This window comes from Peromyscus maniculatus, chromosome 3 (genome assembly GCF_049852395.1).
Source record: "Peromyscus maniculatus bairdii isolate BWxNUB_F1_BW_parent chromosome 3, HU_Pman_BW_mat_3.1, whole genome shotgun sequence".
NCBI lineage: Eukaryota > Metazoa > Chordata > Mammalia > Rodentia > Cricetidae > Peromyscus > Peromyscus maniculatus.
Window position 1 is genome coordinate 74,152,002 of NC_134854.1, and position 7,362 is coordinate 74,159,363.

General features: G+C 47.3%; 2 long non-coding RNA genes across 2 annotated transcripts in view; one reads left to right on the forward strand and one right to left on the reverse strand.

The window, feature by feature from the left end:
- The window catches only part of LOC121827971 (uncharacterized), a 36,862-nt gene extending 34,907 nt beyond the window's left edge, over positions 1–1,955 (reverse strand). Inside the window, exon 1 of the long non-coding RNA XR_006070326.2 lies at positions 1,664–1,955. This is a non-coding gene — a long non-coding RNA (uncharacterized LOC121827971). The remainder of the gene's footprint in view (positions 1–1,663) is intronic.
- LOC143272347 (uncharacterized) lies at positions 778–4,933 on the forward strand. Its single transcript, XR_013049832.1, has 2 exons — positions 778–1,024; positions 3,458–4,933. It is a non-coding gene; the product is annotated as an uncharacterized LOC143272347 (long non-coding RNA).
- The last annotated feature ends 2,429 nt before the right edge of the window (positions 4,934–7,362 follow it).

The following is a 7,362-nucleotide window of genomic DNA, read 5'->3' on the forward strand; positions in this document are numbered from 1 at the left end:
CCGGGAACCCGCGTCCACGCAGCCCTGGCCCCTCGGTGCCACCCACCCACTCTCCCGGTTTCCCTCTGCCAGCTTAGGCAGCGCCTCCGCAGCAGATCGACACGCAGCCCCCCACGACACAGGCCCGGCGCCCCTAGCCCGGCCACCCCGGGCCACCGTGCGGAGTCCCGCACGCCTCCCCACGCACTGCGCGCAAGCAGCTGTTGCGCGCGTGCAACAGGTCCGCAGAGTGCAGTCCCCATCCTGCCCGGCCGGCGAGCACGGCCGACAGAGCGGGCTCCAGAGCTCCAGAGCTGCGGCCGGGGGTTGCCTCGGCCTGTCTGGCCTGGCCGCCCTCCCAAAGGGCCCCCACGCGCCGCAGCCCGGCCCTCCGCGTCCCGGGCCGCTGCGGCCAGCTCCCACTGGGCGCTCCGCTCCGCTCCCTTCCATCTTGACTTTTGCCGACGTGGAAATTTTGGGTTTGGAGACGACCTGCGCTCTTATTGGCTGCCGGCGGGCGGGGTCGGAGGTCACGGCTGCTCTTGCTATTCCGCGCCAAGGGGAGCCGCAAAACGGCTCGTGTCAAGTCAGCAGGTTCCCTCCGCCTCCCCAGGGTCACGTGCGCGCCGGGCGGGGCGGGGAGCCGCCTCCTTATGCAAATAGAGCTGCGACCCCGGCTTCAGGAGGGAGGGGGCGGGGCCTGCAGGCGGAGGGGCGGGGCGGGGGCGGGGCCTGAGCCGGGCGGGGCGCGGCGCTCCAGGTGGCCACCTGGCTCCAAGTCGGGTCCCGCCCGGCCTCTGGGTTCAGCCCCTCGGGGTTAGTCCGGCTAGACTTGGTCTCCATCCCGCCTGCGTGCAAGACGGCTGCAGGCAGCTTTGCCCGCAGATCCTCCCAGGCCGAGCCAGGGCCCATATTGGGCCTGGGTCTCTGCTGGGTCGGGGAAGACAAGGCTGCCTCCTAGGCAAAGTGGGAAATGGAAACCTCGAGGAGGACACTTTGCCTCCTCCGGGGCTGAGTGTTACAAGAACTGACAGCGAGATTCTCGGTAAGAGAATTCTAAGACAAAGCTTAATCAAGTATTCATCAAAGTTAAAAAGATGTCCCTTTTAATTAGCGGCCACTGCCCATCTCTAAGTAAGAGGAGGCCAAGAGCTACCTAAAAGTGTCAAAATACCACTTTGTTTTTTAACGTCTACGGGGACTAACCCAAAGGTCGGTCTGTCTGCACTCTCACGCCTGCTGTACATTAGGCACGGGGGAGTGGAAGTCAAGGTCTCCTCCTGCACCCGGAAGGAGGCGTAAATCAAGGTGCTCAGAATTGCCCCTGTCCTGGGGGGTAAAAGGAAGCAATCTGTACGTGGTTCCGCTAGCACGCCTGGAGGAAGGCTTTTGTGGAAGAGAGGGGATTGACCACATGACTAGATGTCGTCCCCCCCTCCCCCCTCCCCAAGAAGACAGCAACGTCAATGCAAAGGTAGAGCCCAGGTTATTGTGAAACCCACAGCCTCAGGCCACCAAAGGGAAAAAAAAAACGAGCTGCAGCTTTTAAAATATAGATACTTCTCAGAACAGGCCTAGTTTCTCTTTGTGATTAAGCGGTTATATCATCTCTTTTTCCCCCCATCTTAAGTCTGGCTGGATGATACAGAAAATGAAAGATACATTTTCATGGGAAGATTCTTACCTGGGAAATTCTTCCCTTCCTGTCTTCTTAATTTACTCGTCCCTTCTCCCCCTTTCCCCCTATGGAAAGATTAATCCTTGCTCCTTCCAATTGTTTATCCTCGGGGATCTTGCCACTTGCACACTGGCGTATTTATCTGACCCTTCCGGGTTTGCGGGGGTTGAGGGGGGGGACCTCTCCCTGGGCATTGTCTCCTCCAGCCCCTCACCCCCTTCTCTGCCAAGGCCTGCCAGCAGTGTTCGCTGGGCCTCGGAGTTGGTCCAGGCTCTGCCGCAGGGTCTGTTGTGTGCACTGGAATATTGATTTTTCAGTGTGTGCGCCGCTCTGTAAAAAAATCAATATTTCAGTAGCTCAAGCACAGCGTAGGGCAGTGTAATGAAGCCGGCCTGTTGATGTAACGTGCAGGGTCCACCCTCCGCGATTGAGGTCAGTCAGAGCAAGGCAGTGTGCTTCCGTATTTCATTGTTTGCTTCACAGACAGGGAGGGGGGGGGTTGGCCTATGCTGTGTACATCAGATGCCAAGCTCCTGGGTAGCACAGGAATCGAATTGGGGGCGTGGTAAAGGTGATGACTGCAAATCATGTATCCATTTATGTGAGAATTCTTACATAAAACATTAGGGGATGTGGTGTTATTCACAACTATCAGTTTACCAAATTTCACAATGAGCGAAAGAAAATAGACTTGCTGCAGGACAAGGCTTGAGTTTGTCTTTTAGTGCTGGCTATCTGGAAGCTTATTAGCCTTCTGTCCCATAATGTGCCTCTGTTTAAAAAGACAACAGATTTCTCACATGGTTTCAAAGGGGGAAACAGATCAATAAGTGTTGTTGCCTGGGGGCTATCTTTATGACCTCAGCAGCTGCTGAGGACAGGTTGCTGGACCTGGCTGAGGTGTGTGTGTCCTCCAGGCTCCCCCACCAGGTGAGCCCCCTGATTTTACCTGTAACGAAAAGGGTTAGATTCAGTGACTTCTGAATACTCCCCCTGACAACACAGGAAAGGATGATAGAGCTAAAGACAAAAGCATAATGATGTTAAATGTGAATCTTAGATAAGAAAATGGATTAATCACAAGAATAGTTTCAAAGCAGAAGGTGATTCATTCCAACTCTAGTTGTCTTTGATTTAGATTTCATTGCCACCCTTTTGGGTGGTAATTTGGCCATTTTCTGAAATACACTTTTTTTTTTGACCCAGCTTTTCTCATTCTAAGAATTTTTCCTAAAGAAATAATATTACTTAAAAAGAAGTTCATCACTCGCAATTTTGTACCATTAAAACACTGGAAACAACTTTACAATGTGACACCTATTATATAAAATACGGTAATAGCATTGCATTCAGTGGGGTGCAGCTATTTCAGAGTGGTACTGGCTAAGGAGATGTTTATAGTTATTGATGTGCGTGTGCTACTGGAATCTCTGTCTGTCCAGGAGTGTCCCAGTGGCCACAGATGTGGGCTTTGCAGCTCTTGGCTCAGGTTGAAATCTCATCTTCATCACTAGCTAGCTCTGTATCAGCTCTAAGCACGTTGGTGTCCTGTGGCCTGTGGAAAGCAGTGCAGGAATTCACAGGCTGAAAGCAGCACTAATGTGTCTCTGACAAGCTCTGGTGCTCAGAAGTCCAACGCGGGTTTCGCTGGGTAAGAAGGGGTGGGGCCTCACTCCCTCCAGCGGCTCCAAGGACAACCTGCTTCTTTCCCTTTCCTGGAGGCCTCTTGGACCCTTTGGCTACCAGGCTGGGAAAGTGCAGAGCTCTGACCTCCTTTCTGGTCATTCTCCCCCTACCCAGGATCCTCCTGCCTCCTCCCATGAAGAGCTTTGTGGTTCTGCCAGGATCAGATCATCTGGATAATCAAGAATCATCTCTCCACCTCAAGATTCTCTTGATATCTCCACGTTGGCCATTACTGGGGCTTTGTAGACATTATTGAGCTAACAAGGACAGATCTGCAAGGTTACATTCCTTTCTGAGAACTCCTGGAGGGAATCCTGGTCAACTGGAGTGTGATCCTATTTCTTTGGTTTTTGGCTAGCAATGGGGTTGAGTCTTCCATCTCAGTCCTCTGACACCAATTCTCCTGCCTCAGTTTCTCTTCCCTTCTAATTATGTTGGGCCCAGATAAGACATTGAGGATAATCTCCTTATTTTAAAGTCAACTAAATATCAAACTTATTTCTATTTGCAACCTTTTATTTTCTATGTCAAGTAACACAACATAATCACATGTTCCTGGGATAAGGATACAAACACTGTTGGGTGTGGTACAATTCCCTTTAAACCTGGTACTCAAACAAACAAACAAACAAACAAACAAAACAAAACAAAACAAAAAACAAAAAAAGCCAAGGTGGTGGTGGAGCATGTTTTTACTTTGGTATTCAGGAAGCAGAGATAGGCAGATCTGTGTAAGTTCAAGGCCAGCCTGGTCTACAGAGTGAGTTCATGGATGGCCAAAACAGAAGGATCTTCGTGAGTTTGAGGCCAGCCAGGACTATATAATGAGACCCTGTCTAAAACAGACAAAAGAAAGAAAGAAATGATGTGACTATTTCAGGATTGCCTGACGCATTCAAGAGAGTTGTGAGAATAAATGAAATAAAATACATAAAATGTTTGGCATAATGCCTCACAAAAAGTAAGCACTACGTAGTAATTCTCACATAGCAAGCATTCCATAATGACTGTCTAGTTTCATTGGAAAGGAAACATAGACCATACCAGTTAGATCTGGTAGATAGAACTAAAACTGGTTTAAATTTTTCTTGTTTTGCAAATGTTTCTCTTTTTCTTTTTTTCTACTAGGAATATGCATGACTTGAACATAAAAAAATTTAAAGAAATTTAGCCAGGCAGTGGTGGCACACACCTTTAATCCCAGCACTCAGGAAACAGAGGCAAGTGCTCTCTGAGTTTGAAGCCAGCCTGGTCTACACAGAAAGTTCCAGGACAGCCAGGGCTACACAGAGAAATCTTGTCTTGGAAAAAACAAAACAAAACAAAATTAATGAAATGAGACAAATATGAGAAGTTATCACGGTATAATAGCAAAATAGTTTAAATGTGGTCTCAAAGGCCCAGGTGCTAGCCTCAGCATGGCTGGAAAAAATGAGCTGCAGCATCAGACAAGTTACTTTAACTTCTTTCTGCTCTCATTTCCCTCATGAGTAGTGTGAAGGAAAGGGGTGATATTTGAAAAGATCTTTCCAGTTCTAAATGCAATATTTCTAAAAATTTTAAAGGTGAATAAATAGATAGTGAAAAACATTGCATTGTCATTAAAAAGTCCTATTATAATATGATGATTAATTTTTATTTTCAATATATCAAGATTTAGAATCACCAGGGAAAGGAACCTCTGGGCATGTCTAGATTAGGTTAATTAAAGTGAGAAGATCCGCCCTAAATGAGGGAGGTACTATCCCATGGGCTGGAGTCTGAGACTGAAGACTTCTCTCATTCCCATTTAGCTCTCTCTGCCTCACAGTTGTGTCAAGATGTGAGCTCTCAACTACCACTCCAGCACCATGTCTGCCTGTCTGCTAGCATGCTCCTCACCATGATGACCATGGACTCTAACACTCTGAAACCATAAGCCCCAATGAAATTCTTTCTTTTGTGTGTTGCCTTGGTCATAGCGTCATACCACAGCAGTAGGAAAGTAACTAGAGGACACCAGACGAAAGAAGGAGTACTTGCCTTAGTCACTCTGGAAGAAGCACAGGAACCTTGCTTGGAGCCTTTGAAGATGAATGAGATTTTTGAAGACAGAAGTTGTAGTAAAATATGTCATTTGTTGAGTAACAAACAAACATACGCACTTGTGTCAGTCATAAACTAAGATGTGTAACTTATAAAGAGTAAAGATGTGGGTACCTGGTTGTAGAGGTATTCTACAGATACTCCTACCAGAGAGCCAGATGCCAATGACAGGGAGTAGTACATGGTGGAACAAATTGCTCAGATCTGGTTATGAAACACAAGCCCAAAGAGGAAGGAGCCAGGATCCCCAGATCCTTTTTGAGTGCATGCTTACAATGGCCTGATAGCCTCTCACTAGACCCCACCTCCTAAAGGTCCCACCACCTCCCAGAATTCCCACTCTGGAACACAATCCAACAACACAGAGAGGCTTTCAACGGTCATTCAACATCCAAACTATAGCAACGGCTCTATGGTGGTGCACAAATATTGTTTTTCTTTTACTGGCAGGTAAGTTGAGGCACTCTTAGCAATTTATCAACTTGCCAGGAACTACACAGTTGGATCTGAACCCAGAAAACAGGACTCAGTGACCACTCTTAACCACTACATTCAACTGTTTCTGAAGTGGGACTGTCCTGGAGGAAGGAATAGCAGAAATAGATGGGAAGGCATTAGAGGCGCAAGGAACTAGGAACAACATTTGGATGGGTGAAGGCCAGTCTAACTAAAGACTGACCTTGCCTTAACAGGCAGTGGGAAACCAAAGGTTCTTAGTGCTCGAGTTTTGTAGTGGGCTTCTGGACTTCAGGAGGCGACAGTGATGTGAATCACCATTTGAAAACATGGTCCCACCTTCCATCCAGACAGCTGTTTTCCCCTCCTGAAAGATCCATCACTTCCGATCTGTGTGTATGCTGTGGCATAAACTCCACATGCCAAAGACAACCTACGTCATTCTCATTTTTAATCTCCTGTGGAAACTGGCTTAATACTCACTTCAGGCACTTGAGACGTTTCTGAATAAGTGGGTCTTAAACTACGTAAAACCATATCAAGTCATTGATATTTGACCCTTTTGGCCTAAAAAAAACCAGCAATTCATTTTGGCCTCATTCTGTTTTAAGAGTTGTGTTACACTTACGCTACAGAGACAGACTAATAGTGGGATTCAGGTAATGCATTGACAGGTGTTAACGTGGCAGTTAGGAACTGTAAGCAACCATTCTTTGCTTACAAACAATGTACAGATTGAAAGTAGAATGAATACGTACATAGACAGTCGTAGATAGGAAGAGAGACGTGGAAGCCTGTTGATGGGTTTCCTCTACAAGGATTAGAACCATGCAGGCTGATCGTGAGGTCAAATCGTAAGCTCAAATTCTGTTTGAAGTGGGTTTATAAGCTCCAGATAAAGCTCAGTACAGTGGATCCGATATGAATGGAGGAGATGGGGGAACATGACAAATAGAAAATCCTTTTCCAACACCACAGAGCTTTATAGGGATTCTTTACCAACAGTTGAGCAAAGGTCATTTTTAGGCTTCAACCAAGAAGTTAGAAAATTGTCAAAGCTGAGTGTGGGTTACATTAGGGACAATGCTGTCCTCAAAGGGAGAAGACAAGCTTACGTATGTATCCTTCTGTCTTAGTTAGGGTTTCTATAGCTGTGATGAAACACCATGACCAAAAAGCAAGTTGGGGAGGAAAGGTTTATTTGGCTTCCATTTCCATATTGCTGTTCATTACTGAAGGAAGTCAGGACAGGAACTCAAAGAGGACAGGAACCTGGAGGCAGGAGCTGATGCAGAGTCCAGAGAAGGGTGCTGCTTACTGGGCTTGATTCCCTTGAACTTGCTCAGACTGCTTTCTTATAGAACCCAGGACCACCATGGGCTAGGCCCTCCCCCCACTGATCACTAATTTGTAAAAAAAAAAAACATGCCTTACAGCTGGATCTCACGGAGGCATTTCCTCAGCTGAGGCTCCTTCCT